Genomic DNA, 24,717 nt, shown 5'->3' on the forward strand with positions numbered 1-24,717 from the left:
TCACTTAAAAAATTAAATTTTTAATTTTTTAAACAAATCAATTTTAATGATATGTATTAATAAAGCACACAATTCATCCAAAGTGTACAATCAATGGTATTTGGTATAGTCACATAGTTGTGCATTCATTGCTTCAAAGGGATGCCCACTTTTATCACAGATATTCAATATTGTACTAGAAGTTCTAGCCAGAGCAATTAGTCAAGAAAATTAAAAAGTATCCAAATTACAAAGGAAGCAACACTCTCCATTTGCAGATGACATGATCTTATATAGGAAAATTCCAAAGGAGCCCACAAGAAAACTATCAGAGCTAATAAAAGAGTTCAACAAAGTGGCAGAGTACACGATATACATGCAAAAATCAATTGTGTCTCTACATACTAGAAATTAACAATCCGAAGCAGATATATAATAAACAATTCCACTTACAATGACATCTAAAAACGAAAATATCTAGGAATAAATTTAACCAAGGATAAAAAGGCTTGTATATTAAAAATTATAAAACACTACTAAAAGAAATTAAGAAGACCTAAATAAATGGCAAGACATCCGATATTCATGGATTGGAAGATTTAATATCATTAATATATCAATATTATCCAAAGCAATATACAAACTCAATGCACTCTTTATCAAAATACCAGCAGCCTTTTTTGCAGAAATGGAAAAATGGATCCATAAATTCATATGGACTGCAGTAGACCAAGATGGCAGTATAAGAGGCCCCGGAGTGCCATTCCCCCACAGATTCTTTGAACAACTAGCAAAGAACTGACAGAGTCATTTCCCTCAGAACTCAGAAAAACAGACAAAGGGTGTCAGAAACTAGGAAAGTGCCAAACCAAGGAAACACAGCTTTAAAAAATGTGAGGAGGCCATTGCAGTACACTGAGTGCCATAGAGACAGTTCTGGGGCAACTGTGAGCTGGGCGGGCGCTGGGTGACTCTGTGCCTCATGGACAAAAAATAACTAGGCATGCCCAAAGGAGATCTAAGAAGCCAAGAGGCAAACTGTCATCATGGGCGTTCTTTGTGTAAACTTCCCAGGAGGAGCACAAGAAGAGCACCCGGATGCTTCCATCAACATTTCAGAGTTTTCCAAGAAGTGCTCAGAGAGGTGGAAGACCACATCTGCTATAGAGAAAGGAAAATTTGACCACATGGCCAAGGCAGACCAGGCACGTTATGAAAGAGAAATGAAAACCTACACCCCTCCTAAAGGGGGAACAAAAAAGTTCAAGGATCCTAATGCACCCAAGAGGCCTCCTTCAGCCTATTTCTTCTTTTGTTCTCAACAGGTATTTTTGTTCTTAGTTCATTTATTAAATAGATATCTTTTGAACAACTATAATATAATCTGTGGGAGTTATAAATTATGTAATTTATAGGTGTTGCTTAGAGCCTAATGCAAATAAATTATAATGTGATGCCATTAGTGAATTAAGTACATAAGTACTGTAGCTCTAGACAGGAAAAACAAAGTTCTTATAGCAATTTATAGAAGGCAGCATTTGAGCAAAATGAGGGATGGGTAAAAATGTTCATTTAGGGATAGAGTGGGAAAATACATACAGATCAGGGGAGGACATTTCAGGCAAGACACAAAAGCATAGTATCTGCTCAATGATTAGGGAAAAATCCAAACTAATTTGAGTCATATTTTTCATAGTATAAGAAATTTCATCAAATCCCACGCAGAAATGATTTGAAATGTTTTTCAAATTTGGCTTTTTTTTTTAACGTTCCAATATTTAAAATCCAATTACAGAAACATATTTAACTCAAAGTTGTCTCAATAAAGTGGTCTACATTATCCCTTTGAGAAAAGAGAATCCTTTATGTTGAATAAGTTTTTAAATTTGCAGTTTCTTATTTTAATTTGAGTAAGTGATCTGAAAATAAAAGTACTAGAATTCTAGGAAAGCTAATTAATCTCCAGTAAATTTTCTTAATGGCTAATGCTCAAAAAAGCAAAGGCGAGCATCCTGTCCTCTCCACTGGAGATGCTGCACAGAAGCTGGGAGAGATGTGGCCTAACCCTGCTGCAGATGACAAGCAGCCTTAGGGAAAGAAGGCTGCTAATCTGCAGAAGACACACGAAAAGGATATTGCTGCACACTGGGCTAAAGGAAAGCTTGATGTGGCAAAAAAACAAAAGGGAGTTGTCAAGGCTGAAAAACGAAAGAAAGAAGAGGAGGAAGACGAAGATGAGGAGGGAGATGATGATTAATAAATTGGTTCTGGCAAGCAGATGTGGCTCAAGTGATTGGGCTCCTGTCTACCATATGGGAGGTCCAGGGTTTGATTCCTGGGGCCTTCTGGTGGAGGCAAGCTGGCCTGAGTAGAGAGCTGGCCCATGCAGGGTGCTGACCTGCACAGCAAGCTGGTCCAAGTAGAGTGGTGGCTGGGCCACATGGCAAGCTGGTCCGAGCAGAGAGCTGGTGCAGCAAGACGATGCAACAAAAAAAGACACAGAGGAAAGACAATAAGAGATGCAGCAGACCAGAGAGCTGAGGTGGTACAAGATTTTGAGCACTTCTCTCTCACTCCGGAAGGTCCCAGGATCAGTCCCGATGTTGCCTAAAGAGAAGACAAGCAGACACAGAAGAACACACAGCAAATGGACACAGAAAGCAGACAATGGTGGTGGGGGTGGGGGGCAGGGAGGATAAATAAATCTTAAAAAAAAAAAAGTTGGTTCTAGCAGTTTTTTTCTTGTCTACAAAGCATTTAAGCCCCCTGTACACGACTCACTCCTTCTAAAGAAAGAAACTGAAATGTAAGGCTGTGTAAGATTTCTTTTGAAACCACGCAGTGCCTTTTTTTGTATAGTTAACACACTACTGAATGTGTCTTTAGATAGCCCTGTCCTGGTGGTCTTTTCAATAGCTACTCATCTTGCCTGGTGCAGTATGGGTCTTGTAAATTTTCATGGAAATTTAAAGCAGGTTCTTTTGGTGCACAGCACAAATTCGTGATACATTGGTTGCAGTTTTTTCATCTTCGGTTGTCTCTAATGCAGCTTATCCTAAATAATTGTCATTTTGTTAACTGAATACCACTCTAATTGTGAGAGAAAAAAAAAGTTGTGGCTGTTTTTATTGATATTCCAAATGCTTCTAAGTAAATAAATTTTTTATTAGTATTTTTGTCCTTTTCATAGGTCTGAAATTATTGTTCTTGAAGGGAAGCTAGTCTTTTGTTTTTTCCCATTTTGAATCACATGATATTATGACAGTATTCTTCTTTTCATATAGATTGATGTCCTTGAAGGACTAATAGAAAGGTATATTCTAATCTTTTCAAGACTCTACATTCTATAAGTCCCATTGCCATGTAATGGCAGTTATATTTGCAGTTCCCACTTTAAAGAAGACCTGAGAAATGTATCCCCAAAAGCATGAGCTAAAAATACAAGATTCCCATAGTAAATCCTGTTGTTGCTAGCTTTGTGAAAGTGCTGGCTATAAATGTCTTTTCCAGTTTCTCTAACTATGGACCACTTAGTTTATATTAAAAAAATTATATTTAAGTATTTTTAATTAATTGGGCCAGCTTTAGAAATGATGGTGCCACATTTAAAGTAGGATGTATTTTCATGAATGAAATAGACACAAAGAAAGAAGACACCTGAACTTTGCATCTCAGTACCAGTTATCCAATTTATTCAAATTTGTTTTTTCTTTATAAAACCCAAACTCATTCATTAGGGTCATTTTTGCCTCCTTAGCAGCTTAGGGAACAATTCGGTGATTTTGTGGTTTTTGAGATTATCATTCTCTTAAAGTGCCAGTGTATTTAAAAAAAAAAGTGTTCTTGTAATTTCACATGCTTTTGTGATGGAATACTGTTTTGTTATATACTTTTGACCTTTGGGTTCTTTCAATCTGTATTTGTTTATGTATGATTTAGGAGGAATACTGAACATCTGAGTTGTGGATAATACTAATAAACTAGTAATTGCAGAGGTTTTTAAAAATGGTGGGAGAAGCTTGTGGCACCTTTGCAGACTCCCCCCACACCCCTTCTTCCCTAATTCCAGTGTGGAGTCATGCTCTCCCACTGCTGGGTAAATCCTACGCACATAATGTAATGCTTGTATGTTGTTGCCAGTCTATAAGGTGGCAGCCTGAAAGACTGAACCAGAAACTCCTCTTTGGCTCACCCTCCCAGTGCTTGGCCTGCAGGCAGAAGCAGCTTTCAGACAGATAAAGCAGTGTCAGAAATAATTAACTCTTAGTAACCTGGGGCAAAGGATTACAGTAGAGCACCTGAGAGGGTGATAAAGTTCATTTCATTGGGAGTAGAGGGGGCATTTGAATTTCTGTAAATGGGGGGATTCCTAAGGCTCAGAAAAGACAGCAAGCACTTCACATTTTCCCAGGGCAGATTTCCTTGATAGAAGTCCTAAACTCTGACAGAGAGTACGAGTCAAGGCAGAGTCAATTTGCAAAGACTGTGAAAGGTGTTTTTTTTTTTTCCGCGTTGGTTTGTTTGATTTTGTTAGCTCCTGGCACTCATGGAAATCTCATATTACCAGCTGGATACAAACTTAAGGAACAAACAGCTTGGGGATGAAATCCCAGGGTTAACAATTTAAAATATTAAAATGGGGAAGCAGACTTGGCCCAATGGATAGAGAGTCCATCTACCACATGGGAGGTCCAAGGTTCAAACTCCGGGCCTCCTTGACCCGTGTGGAGCTGGCCCATGTGCAGTGCTGATGCGCGCAAGGAGTGCCCTGCCACGCAGGGGTGTCCCCCGCGTAGGGGAGCCCCACACGCAAGGAGTGCACCCCCATAAGGAGAGCCGCCCAGCGTGAAAGAAAGTGCAGCCTGCCTAAGAATGGTACTGCACACACAGAGAGCTGACACAACAAGATGATGCAACAGAAAGAAACACAGATTCCCAGTGCCACTGATGAGAATAGAAGCAGTCACAGAAGAACACACAGTGAATGGACACAGAGAGCAGACAACTTGGGGGGGCGGGGATGGGGAGAGAAATTTTAAAAAATTAAAATGTACAGTGTAGAAGAAAAAAATTCCATTTATAATGGCAACTAAAAGAATCAAATATCTAGGAATAAATTTAATGAAGACTGTACAGGATTTATATACAGAAAACCACCAAACATTGCTAAAAGAAGCCAAAGAATACCTAAATAAATGGAAGGACATTTCATGTACATAGCTTGGCCACCAAAATATTGTTGAGATGTCAATTCTACCCAAAGTGACTTATAAATTCAATGCAATCCCAGTCAAAATTCCCATAGTCTTCTTTGCAGAAATAGAAAAGCCAGTCATCAAACGTATACGGAGGGGTAAGGGACCCCAAATAGCCAAAAACATCTTGAAAAAGAAGAATGAAGTTGGAAGAATAACACTTCTCAATTTTAAAACTTATTACAAAGTTGCAGTAATCAAAACAGTTTGATACTGGCACAAAAACATAGAACAATGGAATCAAACTGAGAGTTCAAAGATAAACCCACATTTATATGGCCAATTAATATTTTAAATAAAATTTTATTGAAGTATATCATTGATATATGAGCATACATAAACAATAAGTGTATAGTAAAATTTCTGAATTTACAAAACAAACATGAATATCATGATACAAATTTCCCATATATCTCCCCACCGCCTATGCTCTGCATTGTTGCGAAACATTTGCTACAAATTATGAAAGAGCATCATCAAAACACCACTACTGGGAAGATGACTTGGCCCAGTGGTTAGGGCGTCCGTCTACCACATGGAAGGTCTGCAGTTCAAACCCCGGGCCTCCTTGACCCGTGTGGAGCTGGCCCACACGCAACACTGATGCACGCAAGGAGTGCTGTGCCACGCAGGGGTGTCCCCCACGTGGGGCGCACTTGCGCCCCATAAGGAGAGTCCCCAGCGTGAAAGAAAGTTTAGCCTGCCCAGGAATGGCACTGCACATACAACAAGATGACAAAAAGAAACAGATTCCCATGCCGCTGACAACAACAGAAGTAGACAAAGAAGAAGAGGCAGCAAATAGACACAGAGAACAGACAACTGAGGTGGGGGTGGGGGGAAGGGAAGAGAAATAATAAAATAAATCTTTAAAAAAAAAACAAAAAAAAACCCCACTACTACTAACTATAGCCCATATCTTACATTTCATGCACTTTTCCCCCAACCCACCCACTCATTAACATCCTCTATCAGTATTACATATTTGTTATCATTCATGAGAGAATATTCCCATATTTGTCCTGTCAACCACAGTCCATCAACCACCACTGGATTCCCTGTGTTATATAGCTCCATGTTTTGTACAATCATTCAAAATGTGCACTCAATGGCTCTCATCTTCATTACAGAGTTGTGCTGGCATCACCTCAGTCAATTTTAGGACGCTTTTATTATGCCAAAAGGAAAAATCCCATACCCCCTGTGGCCAATTAAATTTTGACAAGGGTGCCACATCCACTCAATGAGGAGAGAAGAGTCCTTTCAATTAATGGTGCTGGGGAAAACTGGATATCTACATGCAAAGAAGGAAGGGGGACTCCTGCCTCACACCACATTTAAAATTAACTCAAAATGAATCAAAGACTTAAGTATAAGAATCATAATTATAAAACTAGAAGAAAATAAGTGGAAGCAAGTTCAGAACCTTAATGGTTTCTGAGACATTATACCAAAAGCACAAGCAATAAAGGAAAAAAATAGATAAATCAGACTTCATCTAAATTTAAAACTTTGTGCATCAAAGGACATCATTGTGAAAGTAAAAAGACAACCTACAGACTAAGAGAAAATAATTGGAAACCACATATCTGCTAAGAGTTTACTATTCAGAAAATATAAACAAATCCTACAACTTAACAAAAAGACAAACAACCCAATTAAAAACTGGGCAAAAAAAACTTGAAAATAGTAGGCTTCCAAAGAAGATATGCAAATGGCCAATAAACACATGAAAAGATGCTAAACAATATTTGCCATTAGGGAAATGCAAATCAAAATCACGAGATTCTATTTTACATCCCCTACAATAGTTACTATTTTAAAAAATGGAACATAACAATTGTTAGAGAGGATGTGAGGAAAATGTTGGTCAGAGTGCCTAGAAATAGTAAATGTGCAGAGCTAGAAAGCAGATTAGAGATTACCAAGGGGATAGAAGGAAGGGGGAAGGAGGAGTGTTTGACAAAAAGCAAGCAAGTAAACAAAACCCACAATGAGATATCACCACACACCTGTACAAATAAAGACATAAAATAAAATCACTTTTACTTTGCCTCATTGTTTAGTGATTGAATATTTTAAAAAGTTACTGCAAATCAATAAGAAAAAATAAAAGACCAACAACCCATAGAAAAATGGGCAGAGAAGATGAACAGTTTACGGAAAAGGAAGTACAAATGGCTCTTTTTAAAAAATTTTATTTCTCTTCCCCTGCCCCGGGTTGTCTGCTCTCTGTGTCCATTCGCTGTGTGTTCTTCTTGACCACTTCTATTCTTATCAGTGGCACTGGGCAAACGGCTCTTAAATATATGAAAAGATGTTCAACCTCACACAAAATGAAAGAAAATGAAAAAAAAAAACAAAACTACCAAGATATACCACTGTCCAGCTCTCAGAGTCACAAGAATAGAATATTGTTGGCAAGGGTGTGGATTAACAGGCATTTTAATGCCCAGCTAGTTGGCATGTAAACCGATACAATCCCTATCTACCAAAACTGCAAACACACATATAGCTACATCTAGCAATTCCATGCCCAAGTACTTAGCTTATATATACACTTATAAGATGTATTAACTTAAAAAAAAAAAAAGGAAAAGGGACAGGACAAGATATAAACTGTGCTGCAGTTGTGTAGAGAGAAAAGTAAATGTGTATGTCTATAAACACATGGATATTTCTGCAAGAAAATGCAAGAAACTCATAATAGCAATGGTCTCTACTAAGAGGAACCCTCTGGATTTTGTACCCATGCATATAATTATCTAACCAAATTTAAACTTTAAAAATTGAATATATGTATCATTTCAACTGTACTAATTGTCATTCAAATTTTCTATATTCATATTTGTTTGGTTTGAGGTATTCATCAAAGAATGAGAGAGACACTCTCGATTACTGTGCTTTGACAAATTTCTCCATGCATGGCCAGCAGTTTTTGATTTACATTCGAATTTTTAGTTTCATGTTACTCAAATGCATAACGTTTTATGACTGCTTTACAGAAAATGAGAACAGAGTCATGCTAAATATGTTCTGAGACAAGGAGGGTAAAAGCCAACACACTATGTATTTGCATTTTATTTCAGCACAGTACCTCTGACGTTCAGGACAGTGTTACTTCTAAGAATCACCAACGTGCCCCTGGAAAGACCACCAAACACACCAGCTCTGGGAAAGGCAGCGAAATGCCAGGATCACCTATTCAGGGAGGGACAGAGCCAGAAGGGATTCCAGGTGTGTGGACTCACCGTCCAGTGCTCTCATCACTCCAAGTCCAGACAACGAGAAGGGAAAGGGCAGGGGGATCTCCTGGAAGCCTTGTGGGGGCTCTGGGATCCCGGGTGGACCCTGAAAGGGGAGTGCTACTCTTGCTTACCTCTTCACCTCACCGAAGGGCCCTGCTAGGGAAGTTTACTCCACTGTGGCTTCAATTTCATGGTCCCTTCCCCTCACCACTGCCTGTGCTCTTGAGGAATCATTTCCACTTTCTTGGAAGTGCTACTGGGTGAGATGAGAAGAGGGAGTGCAAACCCAGTTTTCCATCTATATTAATAAGCCAAAGGGGCGCTGAGGCAAAGTACCAGAAATCTGCTGGCTTTTATAAAGGGTATTTATTTGGGGTAGAGGCTTTCAGTCACAAGGCCCTAAAAAGTCCAACTCAAGCTACCATAAGAGCAGTGGAGGAATACTGGTATAGGATGTTATTGACAGGTGATATATGGTTGACAGGAAGTTATACAGGGCATATGTCCAGGGTGCATGGTAATGTTTGGATATACTCATAGTGGCAACAATTAAAAACAACAGCTGGGGGGCTACTGGGTTCCTGGCCGGGGGTGCTCTGTCGTGGTCCCTAGGGGAGCAGCGGCAGTCCCCCAGGTGCAATGGTAAGGACCAGGAAGGAATGAGGGTCCAACAGTGAGCCCCTGATACTAATGACTATGCTTGTGAGCCTATATGCCTGAAATAAGAACAAGGCCTAGAGCAGCACTGTGCCTAGGAGTTTCCTCCTGACAGCCCTCATGTTACTCAAATGTGGCCAGTCTCAAAGCCAAACTCAGCATGTAAATGCAATGCATTCCCCCCAGTGTGGGACATGACACCCGGGGATGAGCCTTCCTGGCACCGAGGGATCACAACCAAGTACCAGCTGATGATGCAACTAGAAAATGACCTTGAATTAAAGGTTCAACGCGGACCAGCAGAATATCCCTGTCTACATATAATAACAGGAGTTTAAAATGCTGTTTGACCTAATGTAAGGGGGAAATGGAAAGGACAAATGAGTTTATATGGCTATGAGTCTCTAAAAAAGAGTCTGGAGGTTGTCAGAAGGATTGCCCTTATGCACACCTGAGCAGAGTCTCAGAGACAGATAAAGTAGATACAACCCCAGGTATTGGTTCTTTTGAGGGCTAAAGAGACCCACAGGTTCTATGGTCATGGCAGATGGGGTTCACTGCCATGTCTTTTCTGGCCCTTCTTTGGAGCTGGTGTTTCTACGTAATGGAGCTGGACACAGATGGGATCTCTTTTCACAAGACTTTCATGCTACTTTACTGGAATTGTAGTTGGTGCTGGAGTTTAAGATATATCTAGCGGATTTGAATCTCTGGACTGACAACATGATAGCCAGGCCCTGAGCCTCAACAGACTTCAACTCCTACACTCTGATTTATTGGACTTACCCACTCAGCTAACATGGAGTTGAAGAATGTCAACCACCACACCATGGAGCCTAGAGTGCCTACAACTGAAAGCAGGAGGATTGCATCCAGTATCCATGTGGAATCTAAGCCTCCTCTTGACATAGGTGTGCAATGGACACAACCAATCCAAGGTCCACAGAGAAAATGAGGCATTGGTGCGGGAATAGTGGCCATGGTGGCTGCTGGGTGCGGGGAATGGGAGGAAGAGATGAGATGTGGAGGCGTTTTCGGGACTTGGAGTTGTCCTGGGTGGTGCTTCAGGGACAATTACTGGACATTGTAGATCCTCCCAGGGCCCACTGGATGGAATGTGGGAGAGTATGGGCTATGATGTGGACCATTGACCATGAGGTGCAGCGATGCCCAGAGATATACTTACCAAATGCAATGGATGTGTCATGATGATGGGAGAGAGTGTTGCTGTGGGGGGAGTGGTGGGGTGGGGGCGGTGGGGTTGAATGGGATCTCATATTTTTTGAATGTAATATTTTTAAAAAATGAATTAAAAAAATTAAAAAAAAAAAAAAAAGCTACCATAAGAGATACTTTCTCACCCAAAGTCATGGGCCACATGTTGGAACAAGATGGCTGCCGGTCTCCGCGAGTGTTCAGCCTTCCTCTCAGGCAGGCATAAGTCTTGTATCTTTCCCTGTGTAAGGAAAGGGTTAAGTTCAGCTTTCCCCTGAAGGTGAAGCTAAAGCAGGCTCTGCAATTGAAGGAGGGAGGGAAAGGGGCTCTAGTGGCTTCAGCACCAAAGTTTGAAAGCGGTGCCAAAGTGAAGGCAGCACCAAAGTGAGGGCGGCGCCAAATTCAAAAGTGGCGCCAGGTTTGAAAGTGGTGCCAAGCCACCGGAATGTAGGGAATGGGAGTGGCAGCTAAGAGCAAGAACCCACATATGTTAATTAGACCTCTCGGACAGGCTGTAACCTCTGAAGTACCCCATCAATAGGGAACAGGGGAGGGACCTGTGAGTTAGGCTTAGGGTATAAATGTTGTTGTTTCTTCTTGTTTGGTGCATCTTGCCATTTCATCCATGTCACATGCCCGTTCTTGCAAGAGCATTAATAAAATTCTTTTCTTCTCCAAAATCAGGTGAGCTTTTGTTCTCTTACAGGTGCAGCTTTCTTTCTAACACCCAGGGCTTCTTTCTCTCCAGGCTCAGCTGCTCAGGGCTCTGGTCTCTGCAGCTGCAAACTATTAGGTGAATGGCTGCTTTCTCTTTGGGGCACAGGATCCTGTCTAATGAGTTGTCTCTTCCTCTGTGTTCTCCTTCTCCATGCATTTACTGCTCAGAGCTCCAGCATTAAAACTTCAACTCCCTCCTTTGCCATTTTCTCTGTGAGTCCCCACCCACCAAGGGGGCGGGGACTCAACATCCTACTGATGTGGCCAAACCAAAGCCTGACTCATAATTTAATCAAGTAAAAGTGAAACCTCTGAATTTAATACAATCAAAGGCCCAGAGGAACAGACCAGTTTACAGACACAATCCAATATCTACTTTTGGAATTCATAAACAATACCAAACTGCTAGTCCACCTCAAGGCTTTTGCCCTGGTGATCCTTTCCCTTTTCATCTTTGCACCCCTCCCTTTTACCTCACCTGGTAAGTTCCTCCTTCTGGCAGACCCAGCTCAATCGTGCCCCCAGTTCTAGTTTCCTGGGTGCTAAAACAACAGGTTGGCTTAACAAAGGAAATCATTGGTTCATGGTTTCAGAGGCTAGAAGGTTTGCTTCCTTCCAGGGTTTGTATCTTCTGGTCGGGGGCAATCTTTGGGGTTCTCTGGCTTTTCCCTCACCTGGCGATGCATATAGCAGCATCTTCCTTTCTCATCCCAGTTTAGCTGACTTCCAGCTTCTGGCTGCTCCCAGGGGCTTCTCTGTTTGTGGCTTTCCCTATAAGGCCTCCAGGAATAGCATTAAGATCATCCTGGCTCATTTGGGCTTCACCTTGACTGAAGTGACCTCATCAAAAGGTCCTCTTTGCAACGGGTTCACACCCATTGTATGAGAACGGATTAAGACCATGTTTTTCTGGGGTACAGAACTCCAGGCAGCCACACCCCCCTTCGGGTTGCCTTCCCACCACCTCCAAGCACTGGGCTTCCTTCCTTAGCTGTCTCTCCCTCCTCCCCACGCAGGTCTTACACTCTGCACTGCTGTTTCCTATTGGTCTGCCTGCCTCCCTTGGCAGCCCAGGAATACCTGGAGGGCTGGGGACACCTCCAGGGCAGGGAAGCACCCGGTTTTGAATAAAAGCAAATGCCCTGGCATCAGAGCCCTGTGTTCGAGTCTCTATGAGTTGGTTGGTTACCAGCCTGTGTGCCTAGGGTCAAGTTATGTAGTCTTTTGGTATCTCAGTGTTCTCACCTGTAAACTGGTGATGCTCTAGAGCAGGTTCCTAGAAGCAGAGCCCAAGACAGGGACTTTTGTAAAAGCAATTAATCGAGGAGGTAAGGGAAGCAAGCTTGGGTGGGGGAAGAAGCAAGACAAGGTTGAGGTTTCAGGAGAAGTCTAGCTTTGGTCTCACCCACGGAGAACTCTGGAGGGTGAATGGTAACACAGAGTTTGTCCTGCCCAAAGGTGGGGGCAGGGGTGGGGCTGGGCAGTTACGCCCTGGCACCAGCCAGCCACTGGCTACGGGTCATGCCCTGGGTGGGGGTGGGGAGGGAGGCATAATGTCCCAGGCATGGCTGGGCCAGCCAAGGGCAGTCTGTTGGAGAAGTGTGCAGATGTTGGCAGCCAACACACAAAATGGCTCGGGGGTGTGTACACCAGTTAATTAAGGGGATATGGGTTGGAAGCCACCAGCAACTTCTTCTGGAGGGGAGTAATAATAATATCTACTGGCAGGGTTGCTATGTGACATCCTTGACAAACCACCTGGCATGCCATAAAAGTTCAATATGTTAGCCATTGCTGCAGTTAGCACCATTTCCTTGAGGGTAGAAGGAGGGGATGGATGAAGGGGAGGGGATGGGTGAGTTACAGACTTCTGGCCACCGTTCCTAAGCTTCCTCCCTCTTCCCGACTCTCAAGGCTTGGGTTAAGGGGGAGCCCATGAAGCTGGGTGGAAGAGGAGAAAGAGGAGCTGACCAGTCCTCTGGTTTGCCAGACCTCAGTTTCCTCACCTGTACCAGGGACGCCACCTGCTTTACCTGCTTTCTGGGGCTGTCTGGGAAGATCAGGGGATGCAGGAGAGAAGTGTCCATGGGAGCGCAGATGCCCTGTCCCCGTGGCGCTGGCAGACCCCAGTTCTGCCGGGCGGGAGAAGGGAGGTCAGGACCGTGGATGGACAGAAGGAAAAAGGCGAATGCTAATTCCAGAGTGGTAAGAAAGGCAGTGGCAGCTGGTCAGGACAGCGACGACAGATACGTGGACAAAAACACCCCAAGGTAAAGAGCTGCTCAAGTCTGTGCCCGAGGACCAGGTTGACAGGTCAGTCCCTGGGGTGGGGGGTGGGGATCCAGTGCCCACCTAGGCCCTCTTGCCTCTCAGAACCCTCCAGGCCCAGCCCTGCAGAGGTGGCCACAGGGACCCAGAGCCCTCGCCTTCCCCTGAGGATGGATGATGACAGTAGGTGGCTTTGGAGGATGCTGAGCCTGGATGCCAAGGGTGACAGAGCTGAGGAGCCCTGGCTGTGGGGTCCAGGCCAGCGTGATTTTACAGATGGGAAAGCTGAGGTCTGAGAGGGGAAGCGCTTGCTGGAACACCAGCAAAGGCAGGGCCACAACTGGCCCAGAGGTTCCTTGCTGGGGATGCCAACACGGCCCTACCCCAAGAATCACCAGCTTTTCCTGAGCCCCCTCAGATCTGCACTCCACTGAATAGGAGCCATGTCTTCCCTCAGCCACTGGCGGGCAGAGCACAGTTCTGGAGCCATGGTGATGTGGGGGTGACTGTTTCCTTTGAAATCCCTTATCTTTATTGCCCCCTCATTAGGACAGGACCTGGCAGGATTTCAAAGGCACATGCACAGGGAAGTGGATGTGGCTCAAGTGATAAGGCTTCCACCTGCCATATGGGAGGGTCTGGGTTCGATCCCTGGGACCTCCTGGTGAAAAACTAGAGACAGTGTGCCCGCACAGCAAGCCAGTGCCCATGTGGCGAGCTGAGTGCCCACACAAGGAGCCAGTGCCTGCGCAGTGAGCCAGTGCCCATGTGGTGAGCCAGTGCCCGCATAAGCGAGTCACGCACCAAGATGATGATGCAACAAAAGAGAGACGAAGGGGAGGGTCAAGGTGAAGGGCAGCAGAGACCAGGAATGAGGTGGCGCAATTGACAGGGAACCTCTCTCCACATCAGTGGTCCCCAGGATCAAATCCCAGTGAATCCTAGAGGAGAAAGACGAGAAGAAAAGACAGAAGGAGAAATAGATCCAGAAGATGACACAGCGAATGGACGCAGGCAGCAAAAACAGCAGGGAGGGGGAGGGGAAGGGGAAAAAAAGCACCTTCTCAGCCATCGCCTCATTTATTCCTCCGTCAGCTCTCCAGGAGGGGCCTGCTCCACAGACGAGGAAGCCAGAGAGGGCACCCTCGCAAGCCGCCAGCTTGAGTTACAGAGCCGCGCATTGAACAAACCCCCCTTGCGCTCTCAGCCCTCTCGGGAAGGCTCTGGGGCCTTGGGTCAGGGCCGCGTGGTCCTTGCGCAAATCCCGCAGGCCTCTGTCACCTCCTCACTGGAAACCTGGGAATCTGGCCCCCTCGCCCCGCCGTCCTCCTGCTCTCGGGGCTCAGGCTGTCCACCAACGGGCCCCTGGGGTCTTCCGATGTGCCCCAGCCCGGCTCAGACAGCAGTTCTGAGTGAGTAGCCCTGCCTCTCCTCTCCGTCCTCGCAGTTTGAGCCCAGCACCGCCAGGAAGTGGCTGGCGGCTGGCGAGACCATGACAGGAAAGCCTCCCATTCATCCCGCAGCCCTCAGAAGGCCCTTCCCGGGATCCTCCAGGCCGGTCGTTCCCAACTGACCACGCTCCAGGCCATTTAAAGCACCATCTCTGGGGTGGGCCACAGTCAGCGGGACCCTTTGGAAGCCCCCTAGGCTTCAGACAAGTTCAGACAAGTTTAGGCCCTTGTCCCAAGGGGAGGACACCTCGCCCTCCACTCCCACTGGAAAGAGTCCAGCTCCTCGTGCCCTTGAACCTGGCACCCTGCTTCTCCAGCCAGCCAGAAGCGGCGAACCTTGCCCTCTGCCCACCCAAAGGCCCTGGGACGGGGACGCCTTCAGATGGAGACCCTGAGGGTGCTTCCTGGGAGCTGACGCTCAGCCCTGCCCCCTCGCTGGGGCGGGGAGGCCGCCGGTACCTTTGGCCTTCTCCTTGACACCTCATCCCCCAGCTCTGCGGCTCTGCCAGCCCCTTCTGCCCAGGCCAGGGCTCAGCTTGCCCACAGCAGACTAAAAATAAAGCTAAGGTTTGGAAATCCCCTCCCAGGGGGCAGGGGCATGGCTGAGGATCCCAGTGGGAACTTGTGCTGCTTTGGGCAACGGTTTCTGGATAAGAGAGCACAAGCATGAAGGAGGGAAGGCCAGGCTGCAGCAGCTCAGGTTCACAGCCGGCAACGTGATTTGAAGGGCACGTTGGCAGTGACGCCCTCTGTGCACCCTGTGGCTCAACAACTGGGCTTCTTGGCACCAACCTTGGAAAGCCACACAGCCTGGGATTCTTGGCAGACCCTTGATAGGGGAAGGTCTGCAGCAGCATTTGAACAACCTGGATATCCATCAATAAAATCGGTGTAACTGCACTCTGGGGTGATGGGGATGAAGGAGACTGATCACGTGTTAACATGACAGGGTCTTCGAGACGCATCAGTGACTAAACAAGCCACCATGGTTTATATATATATATAAAATGATATACACAATATGATACCCTGTCTTAAAAATACACACAAACAAGTGAAACAAGTGAAAGAAGCCAGACATCAAAGTCACATGTGTATGAGTCCATTTATGTGAAATGTCCAGAATAGGCAAATCCACAGAGAAGGAAAGGAGATTAGTGTTTGCCAAGGGCTGAGAGAAGAGGCGATTGGGTTTGGGATTTCCTTTTGGGGTGATTAAAATGTTCTAGAACTAGAGGTGGTGGTTGCACAACACTGTGTACTAAATGCCACTGAACTGTATACTTTAAAATGGTTAACATGGTAAATTTTATGTGTATTTGCCACAATTTAAAAATACACATAAACGAAACATCAATGCTATAAATTTGTTTCTACAGGTATATAATAGCATGACTTTATACATATAGCTTAGAGATTCAGAGCCAGGCTGTGTGGGTTTGGCTACTGACCTTTCCACCATTTGCAGACTGTGTGGTGTTGGGCAAGTTACATAGCCTCTCTGAGCCTCAGGGTTGCCATTCAAAAAATGGGGTAATAACCTACCTACCTCACAGGGCTCAAATGAGTTAAGCACGAAAAGCCCTTAAAACAGTGCCCAGCTGTTAGTCAGCCCTCTTTAAGCATTATTATTTTTATTATGCTATGGCTGAGATAAAGTTCTGGAAGGTGATACACCAAACAGTGGCTACCTCAGGGGAAGGGATGGGAATGGGGCTGAAAGTAGTGAGTAAAGGAGATTTTTAGCCTTTTGAATAAGGGATTTAATTTTTCACAAGGAGGATTTAATAATGGGCTCCTTGTGTGGCCTCAAATGAATAAATTATTGTAAAGTGATAGAAGGCAGAAGATCAGTGATCAGGAAGCTGGATCCTTTGAAGTTTAACGGGAAATTTTGCTTCCAGGGTGGGCTATCTGAACTGCTCCTTCCCATCCTGGCTGACAGTGCCCAGATACACAACACAGAGGCCGGACAAAGGCTGAGGGAGAGGGGAGGGGGCCGGAGCCTCGGTTCTGAGTCCCAGAGCCCCGTATGATTGCTGGATGACACCAGGCAAGTGCCTGCCATCTCAGGGCCACCATTTGCTTGCACGTTAATCAGGGTTAATAGTTCCTACACGTGTTATCTTGCAGGGATTGGTGGAGCTGGTAAAAGAGCCTCTGGGGTCAGGAGGCCTGGGTTCAAATCCTGATGTCAACTCCTACTGATAGGTGTTGGGAAAGTTTCTTAATCTCTCTGTACCATGGTGTCCTCGTCTGTAACTGTGAGTGGTAGTTTCAGGTGTACCGCAGAAGTCACCAAGGGGAATGGAGATATGAAAGCACACAAAATGTGTACAATGCAGGACGTGCTGTCTAAGCCGCGGAGGCTAACTCTTACAGAGTGAGTTCTCAGCACAACTGGGCATCCCACCTGCACTTCCTCACTGGATCCTCAATCGACCAGTGTTTCTTCCATTTTACAGATGACAAAACGGCTCTAAGAGGTCAAGAAGCAAAGCAGGGACTTGAAACCTAACAAGAGGCTTTTTACTAACGAAAACATGATACTGACTTCAACAAGTGATCTTCTTTCAAAACTAACTGATCAGAAGACCTAAGTAAATGGAATGATATTCCATGGGTATGGATTGGAAGACTTAATATCTTTAATATCAATACTACCCAAAGCAATTTACCAATTTAACACAATCCTAATATAAATTCTAACAGCCTTTGTCACAAAAATGGAAAAGCTAATCATCAAATTCATATGGAAGGGTAAGAGAACCCAGATAGCCAAAAAGACCTTGAAAAAGAAGAAAATTAGAGGTCCCGTGCTTGCCACTTTTTAACAATTTATTACAGAGAGGTGGAGGTGGCTCAGGTGATTGGGCTCCCGTCTACCACATGGGAGGCCTTGGGTTTGATTCCTGGGATATACTGATGGAGGCAAGCTGGCCCGTGCCGCTGCGGAGAGCTGAGAGCAGACAGCGAGTGCAATCAACAAGGGGGGCAGGGGTGTAAGTAAAAAGTGGAGTAAAATAAAAAAAACTTATTACAAAACTACATAATAAAAAAAATTAAAAATCTATATGTCTGTTCTTGGCACAAGGACAGACATATAGACCAACTGACAACAGAGAGTACAAAACTAAACCCACATGTCCATGGCCAATTCGTTTTTGACAAGGGTACCAAGTCCACTCAGTGGGGAAAGAATAGGTTCTTTAATTAATGGTGCTGGGAAAACTGGATATCCACTTATGAAAGAATGAAAGTGGACTGCTACCTCACACCATATAAAAAATTAACTCAAAACAGATCAATGGCCTAAATATAAGAACTAAACCAATAAAACTCTTATAAAAAAGCATAGGGAAATATCTTCAGGACCTTATATTCTGCACGATTCTTAGACTTTATACCAAAAGCATAAGCAACAAAAGAAAAAATAGATAAATAGGACTTCATCAAACTAAAAACTTTTGTGCATCAAAGGACATTTTCAAGAACAAGAAAAGATAACCAAGAAAATGGGAGAAAATATTTGGAAACCATATATTTGATAAAGGTTTATCATCCAAGTTGCAGAACTCCAACACCTTGGCAACAAATAACCCAACTTAAAAATGGGCAAAGGACTTGAATATACATTTCTCCAAAGAAACACAAATGGCCAATAAACACATGAAAAAAATCCTTATATCATTAGCCAATAGGGAAAGGCAAATCAAAACCACAATGAGCTACCAGTTCACACCCATTAGAATGGCAATTATTTAAAAAATGGAAAGTAACAAGTGCTGACAGGGATGTGGAGAAAGAGAAACCCTAGTACATTGTTGGTGGGAAGGTAAAATGGTACAGCTGCTCTGGAAAACAGTTCCACAGTCCCTGAGAAAGTTAAACATAGCATTACCATATAACCCACTTCTAGGTATATACCCCAAAAAATTGAAAGCAGGGACTCAAACAGACATTTGTATGCCAACGTTCAAGGCAACTTTGTTCACAATTGCCAAAAGGTGGAAGCAACCCAAATGCCCAATAGCAGATGAATGGAGAAAGAAAATGTGGTATATTCACACAATGGAATATTATTCAGCCTTAAAAAGGAATGAAAATAGGAAAAAGAAAAAAAAAGAAAGAAGTTCTGATACTTGCTGTGGCATGGATCAACCTTAAAGACATCATGTTGAGTGAAATAAGTCAGACACAAAGGGACAGATATTGTATGATTCCACTTATTTGAAATAGCTAGAACATGCAAATTGCTAGAGACAGGAAGTAGAGTGCAGGGTATGGGGTGTGGGAGGAGGCGGAAGGGGAGTTATTGCATAATGGGTGGAGGGTTTCTGTTTGGGTGATGGGAAAGTCCTGGTAACGGATGGTGTTGACGGCGGCACAACACTGAATGCGATGAACCCCAGTCAACGGGATGCTTGGGAGTTGAAATGAGTAAGTTTATGTTGTATATGTATTTCCACAATTTAAACAGAGAGAACAATTGAGGAGAACATGCCCAAAAGACACATGAAAAAGTTGGAATATAGACCGCAAACTTTATATCAATGTTAAATTTCTTGAACTTGGTAACTGCACTTAAGGTGGTTACATAAGTGAATATCCTCATTCTTAGAAAACGTCCATGGAAGCATTAGGTGTTCACAAAGCATGATGGACACAATCTACTCACATGTTTAGAAAAGAGATAGATGATAGATAGATATATAGACAGATAGATAGATAGATAGATAGATAGACAGACAGACAGACAGACAGACAGACAGATAGATAGATAGATAGAGATAGGATTACAGGGCAAATATGACAAAATGTTAAAAGTTGGCTGATCTGGGTATCTGGACAAGGGGTTATTTTGGACTTCTCTGGATTTTGTATTATTTTTGCAAATGTCTTCATGTTTGAAACTATTTCACAATAAAAAATTAATATAAAAATTAAAAATAAATGATCACTTTAATATATCTTCATAATTCTTCCGCTTAAAAATGCACTCTGCACTCACTGGGGAAGTTTTACATCGCAGAAGCATGAAGCTCCCCCAACGTCTTACCCTTTAGGGATAGGAGTATAATTTTCAAGACTTTTTACCCACGTTTTGCCTTATATGAGCATTGGAGTATTATTTCCTTAATTTTTTTTCTTGAAATCCTCTCATTTTATTTAACTTTTTTTTTTTTCAGTATTATTTGCAATGAACTGAGAGTTACCCAATAAAGAAACACAAGGAAAACAAAAACAAAGTAACATTGCGCCGTGGGTGAGTCCTGCTGCCTGCCCCAGGCTCTGAGCGCTGCCCTCTTCTCTGCTGAAATGGAGATGAGCGCCTGTGAGAGACCTTCAGACTCCTGAGCAAAGACCTGGGACTGTCTCCTTGACCAGGCAGGAAGCAGTAAAGAGGACCAAAAAGACAACAGCTCTTCCACTTTATTTCCTTCCATGCACCTCCTAAAAATCCTCTTGCTGACTCCTGCAGCTACTGAGGTAGGAAAGGGAGACACCCCAGCGGGGAGGAGAGCGAGGGGAATTGCCAGGCGGCCCTAAGGCCCTAATGGCTGTCAAGACGCATCTCCGCAGGCCTGGTGCAGGCAGATACCAGATGACGGGAGGCCCACCCATCACCTGACCACAACACCCTTGGTGACTCCTCCCCTGAAGAGTTCCCACTAAATTGTTGTTTTCAACCTCTCTTTTGTAAAAGGCAGAACCAGTAAGGATGTTGGAACTCACAGGTCCTCATTCACGTGGAGGGGGGATGGCGGAGCCCTCTCCCCGCAGGCACCCCTCACCTGCACCCCGCACTCCCATCTTGAGTGTGAACTTTCGCTTTGCATTAAATTCCCTTGCTGTCACCTGACCAGTATTGAATTCTTCTTCAGAAGTATGTCAAGAATCTTCCTACCCTCGGTTGAGGTCTTTCTCCAAGACCTCCCGGGGCCTCTCTGACATCAGAAAGAGTCTTTACTTCAGGCAACACTGACCTGTCCTTTCTAAGAAGGGGCAGAAATGCCCAGGAAACCGTCCAGAACTCAGGGGAAAGACTACTACGAGACACCAAAGAGCAAGCTGTTGCTCTCTTGAAACATGCAGCGATCCGAATGCCTCAGAGTACCAGCTCCCCACCTCCCCACCTCCCCACCGACTGAATCCTCCCTCTGCTTGCCCTGAGGAGCGGAAGGGATCTGCTAAGGCTGGCACAGAGCCGGGGTTTGGTCCTGGTACAGGCTCCATCCCTCCAGCCAGAGGAGGGCTGGGCTTCCCGCAGAATGAGGTGGGGGCTCAGGCTGGACTATACCAGTGAACCCTCTTTATGGAGAGAAATTTAGCAACACTGTCTCCAACACTTGAAAAACAAAACTCTAGATCCCCTTAGAAGGCCACTTTAAGAATCAACCGAAACAGAACAAAGCAAAGCTCTAGCTACAAGGACATCTGCACACCCTCAGGTCTGGGTGTGGGTGGGGACAGTCCTACCTTCCCTGACACAGAGAAGACCCACTGGGCATCAATCCATCTGCAACGCCATGACCTAGACCAGGCGCCAGCCTCCCCACGAGGGCTGGGAATTCTTGGGGAGGGCTTGGGAGGTTGTAATGGCCAAGGACTCTTGCTCTAGGTCCCGCTCTTCTTTAAATTACACAGAAATAATTCACTCACAGGAAGCAGTTGTGAACACAGCAGACTTTAAATAAATTTCTCCTCTTTCTTCTAAAATGACATCAAATTCATATTACAAAGAGCTGCTGTCCTTAATAAGTAAAGCACTGTTACAGCTCAACGTGAAAAAGACCAACAACCTCATAACAGAAAAATGGGCATCCAGAAATAAACCCTCACCTGTACAGCCAACTGGTTTTTAACAAACCTGCTAAGTCCATGTTAATGGGACAAAACAGTCTCTTCAAAAAATGGTGCTGGGAGAACTGGTATCTATAACCAAAAGAATGAAAGAGGACCCTATCTCACTCCCCACACAGGAATCAACTCAAAAAGGATCAAAGACCTAAATAGGAAAGCCAGGACTATGAAACTCCCAGAAGATGATGTAGGGAAACATCTTTAAGACCTTGTAGTAGGTGGTGGTTTCTTGGACCTTTCACCCGAAGTACATGCAACAAAATAAAAAATAGATAAATGGGACCTCCTCAAAATTAAACACTTTTGCACCTGACAGGACTTAATTAAAAGGGTGAGAAGGCAGTCGACTCAATGGGAGAAAATATTTGGAGACTGCATGTCTGATAAGGGTTTAATATCCAGGTTATATAAAGATATGTTACAACTCAACAATAAAAAAGACAAACAACCCAATTTTAAAATGAGCAAAAGACTTGAATAGGTATTTGTCCAAAGAAGAAATACAAATGGCAAAAAAACACATGAAAAAATGCTCACCATCACTAATAATTAGGGAAGTGCAAATCAAAACTACAATGAGATATCATTTCATACCTATCAGAATGGCCACTATTAAAAAGACAGAGAACCGCAAGTGTTGGAGAGGATGTGGAGAGATAGGAACACTTATTCTCCATTGGTGGGAATGCAGAATGGTACAGCCACTGTGGAGGACTGTTTGGCAGTTTCTAAAGAAGTTGAATATAGGTTTGCCAAGTGACCCTGTAATACCCTGCTGGATATATACCCAGAAGAACTGGGAGCAGTGACATAAGTAGACATCTATACACCTATGTTCATAGTGGTGTTATTTATGATTGCCAAAAGTTGGATACAACCCAGGTGTCCATCAATGGATGAATGGATCAACAAACTGTGATGTATTCACACAATGGAACACACAGTTGTAAGAAGAAATTAAGTCATGAATCTTGTGAAAACACGGATGAACCTGGAGGACATTATGTTGAATGAAGCAAGCCAGACACAAAAGGACAAATATTGTATGATTGCATTACTATGAACCAAGTATACTGTATAACATATTGTATAATTCAAAAAGATTTTTAAAAATGTATGCATTAGGGATTTGGCCCAACGGATGGGGCACTCGCCTACCACATGGGAGGTCCAAGATTCGAACCTGGGGCCTCCTGACCCGTGTGGTGGGCTGGCCCACGCGTGGTGCTGGTACCCACAGGGAGTGCCGTGTCATGCAGGGGTGTCCCCCGCATGGAGGAGCCCCACGCGCGGTGCGTGCGCCCTGTAGGGAGAGCCGCCCAGCGCAAAAAAGGTGCAGCCTGCCCAAGAATGGCGCCACACACACAGAAAGCTGACACAGCAAGATGTCGCAACAGAAAGAGACATAGATTCCAGGTGCCGCTGACAAGAATGCAGGCGGACACAGAGGAGCACACAGCGAATGGACACGGAGGGTAGACAACTGGGGGCAGAGGGGAGAGAAATAAATAAATAATAAATATTTTTTAAAAATGTATGCATTAAAAAAATGGGCAAAGGAGATGGACAGACTTTTTTTGGAAAAGAAACTATAGGGCTCTTAAGTATCAGAAAAGATGTTCAAACTCATTCATAATAGGAGAAATGCAAAAAAGACATTATTCATTTCCCAAATTTGCAGATATGGAAAAATTTGATAACACATGGTGTTGGGGAGGGTGTGAGAAGCAAGCATAGGTCACCCATGGCTGGTGGGAACAAAAATTAGTACAGCATTTAAGGAGAGTGATTTGCTTATAATTATCAAAGCCCAAACTGCACATTCCCCTTGACCTTGAAAATCCATTCCTGGATATTTTTCTTAAAAATTTGCTTCCACATATGCAGAAATGATGTTTGTACGAGAATAGTCATTGCAACACTTTGTAATTTGGAATAGCAAGAGCCAGGAAATGACCTAAACATCCATCAGTAGTTAAATCAATTATGGAACCATCATACAATGAAATACTATGTAGCAGTTAAAAAGATAAAGGGAAAGGAGCAGCTAATTTGTTCAATGTGGAAAGGTTTCCAAATTACATTATGTACGAAAAACAAGACAGAGAACATTACATATAATATACAACCATTTGTGTGTATGGAGTGGGGTGGGAATATATATATATATAATGTGTGTATATACACACATACATTATATATATATATATATATTTATATATATCTGCATTTGTGAAGACCTATGTAGACTATCTTTGGAAGTAGACAGAAAAACCTAACATTGATTGCCTTCATGGAGGGTAATTGGGTGGCTGGGTGACAGGGGAGAGAGGGAGACTTTCTTCTCACTATATATCTTTTTGTATCTTTTACATTTTATGCTATATATATGTATAGCTACTGAAACTTAAAACAGTTTCAAATTAATATTGTAGGAGAACATTTAATTCTCCTTTAGTATACAATTCTATTATACATAATTAAGCTTAAAAAGCATGATTCCACATTTGTTTTTATGTGATTCCATTAAATATATAGATATAGATATAGATATATAGATATAGATATATTTAAGGTGGTATGGAGGGACGAGACCCCGGGTACTGACCTGCCTCGAGCCCACCTCCTGCCACCTCTACGTCTTCAGAGGCTGGGACCTGCCTTTTTGAATCAGAAGAACACCAGGACTTAAGAAAGGAAACTTAGTATACTCAAATATATATGAATATACTACACACATTGAAAAACGACCAGAAGTCAACCAAATTGGTAATAGAAGTCAAGTACGAATACATTGATCTCACACTCTGGCTCTGTGTCTGGGAATGTATGGGAAGATGTTGGAGTGGTTCATGGGATGGAATGGAGCCATCCCACCTCTCATCCATCCTGCCTCTTCCAAGAGAGCTAACTTGGAAACGGTAGGAGGGCTGAGTGGACTCAGGTTTCCCCAGCTTCCCATCTCCCAGCCCAGGGCACAGGTTGGTTTCATGATCTGATCAACCAGGTGAGAGGAAGACCACAGAGCAAAAGAAGAGTCTGGGGGCAGAGGTGGCCAGGAGA

At 43.8% G+C, this 24,717-nt stretch overlaps 1 protein-coding gene across 11 annotated transcripts in view; it reads right to left on the reverse strand.

The window, feature by feature from the left end:
* Window positions 1-24,717, reverse strand: part of NLRC5 (NLR family CARD domain containing 5) — a 104,815-nt gene that overhangs the window by 77,784 nt on the left and 2,314 nt on the right. For 4 of the 11 annotated variants that reach the window (XR_011646290.1, XM_058279986.2, XM_058279975.2 and 1 more), the window contains exon 2: window positions 10,501-10,595. The exons of 2 other annotated variants lie outside the window; for them this stretch is intronic. The gene's annotated coding sequence lies outside the window, so the exon portion shown is untranslated. Of the gene's footprint in view, window positions 1-10,500; window positions 10,596-24,262; window positions 24,316-24,717 lie in introns of all 11 variants that reach the window. 5 more of the 11 variants (XM_058279979.2, XM_058279978.2, XM_058279985.2 and 2 more) reach the window with 2 other exon arrangements.

This window comes from Dasypus novemcinctus, chromosome 18 (genome assembly GCF_030445035.2).
Source record: "Dasypus novemcinctus isolate mDasNov1 chromosome 18, mDasNov1.1.hap2, whole genome shotgun sequence".
Lineage (NCBI taxonomy): Eukaryota > Metazoa > Chordata > Mammalia > Cingulata > Dasypodidae > Dasypus > Dasypus novemcinctus.